The sequence below is a fragment of the Mandrillus leucophaeus genome, unplaced genomic scaffold, assembly GCF_000951045.1.
Source record: "Mandrillus leucophaeus isolate KB7577 unplaced genomic scaffold, Mleu.le_1.0 Scaffold17, whole genome shotgun sequence".
In the NCBI taxonomy this organism is placed as follows: Eukaryota; Metazoa; Chordata; class Mammalia; order Primates; family Cercopithecidae; genus Mandrillus; species Mandrillus leucophaeus.
This window is the reverse complement of record NW_012101698.1, coordinates 1,342,155-1,343,757: the sequence shown is the minus strand read 5'-3', so window position 1 is coordinate 1,343,757 and position 1,603 is coordinate 1,342,155.

The window sequence follows — 1,603 nt, the reverse complement described above, 5'->3', positions numbered from 1 at the left end:
TGAGGCATGAGAATCGCCTGAACCCGGGAGGTGAAGGTTGCAGTAAGCCAAGATTGTGCCACACTGCATTCCAGGCTGGGTGACAGAGCGAGACTCTGTCTCATTTACCAAAAAAAAAAAAAAGTAAACAGGAGTTTACGAACTAAATAAGAGCTCGCATTCTAATGAGAGACAAAGACAATGAACAGAATAAGTAAATTCTACAAACCATTCACAAGTGGTGAAAACTAAAGCAGAAACACGTAAGTACGGGGAGAAAGACGAAATTTTTTCAAAGTGTCAGAAAAAGCCCACCTCGAGAGCAACATCTGAGCAACAATTTTCATTTGTAATGAGAAAATACCAACTTTGTAAGGTTGTTACAAGCCTCGTTAACACAGCACAGGCCTCACCTGAAAGCTTGTTAGAAGCGCAGAATCTCAGGTCCCATCTCAGACCTACAGAATCAGAATCTGTATTTTAACAAGGTCCCCAGGTGATTTGTAAGCATATCAGAGTTTGAGAAACATTAATTAAAAGAATTAAATATTTGTGTCTGAACCAGGGCTGGCATATTATAAGGCACTCAATAGATTCAATAACTCTTAGTTTTCTTTCCCCATTAACATAACCCTTATATCTTTCTAGTTATAATTAAGAATAAACGGCCTGGCACAGTAGCTCATGCCTGTAATCCCAGCACTTTGGGAGGCTGAGGTGGGAGGATTGCTTGAGGCTGGGAGTTTGAGACCAGCTTGGATAACACATTGAGACACCAACTGTACAAAAAAATAAAATTAAATTAAAAAATAAAAATAGCATTGAGAGTCTCTTCAATTAATTACGAATATTAAGCATATCCTGCCATTTACTTCCTTGTGGATCTAGCAGAAAATCTGAAAATAAAGCCAAGTTGCAGACAGAAGACAAATTCACATGCAGACAAATTAAAACTCCTGTCTACATTAAAGTCTCTCATTGGTGGCCAAATTTCAGTATAATCTTTGCTAATGTTTTTCACCACCCACAAGTAAGAGAGACTAAGTGTGTCCCTTGACATTTGGAGATAAGGAAGTCCACTTTAAAAAACAAGAGGCCAAAATGTTGGGAAAATCCTCTGGTGATAAAGTGAAAGCAAAATTTGTTTAAAGACAGAACAAAAAATAAGTAAATAATTCAGGTTGCTGAAGTATTGTTTTTGTTTACAAAAACAGCAACTTGAGACGATATACACCTGTACGATTTTTCTTATAATTTGCCTCCTGCAAATAAGCTTAAGTCCTTGTCTCCTTTAGTTTCCCAGGTCGCCGTCCTCTTCTCTTTCCTAGCTAAATATCACAACATACTTCCTTACTGCCTTCCATCTTTTCGTCAACGCTTACGTAAATTTTGATTTCAAAAGCAAAGGCACAATTGCGTTCTTCTAGCCCTAGTTACGCAGTAATATAAGGACCCGTGGAAACCTGCAGGTTGCCACGTTCGTTGCAAAGTGTCCACAGTGAAGATAAAGGAGAAATTCCCCCGGCAATGAAAATGAGAATGAGATAAATTACCAAATTACATTAAAAGCGTGCTCTAATCTTAGAGATTTAAAGTTCCTCTCAGAAATCCCGGAGGATTTTGA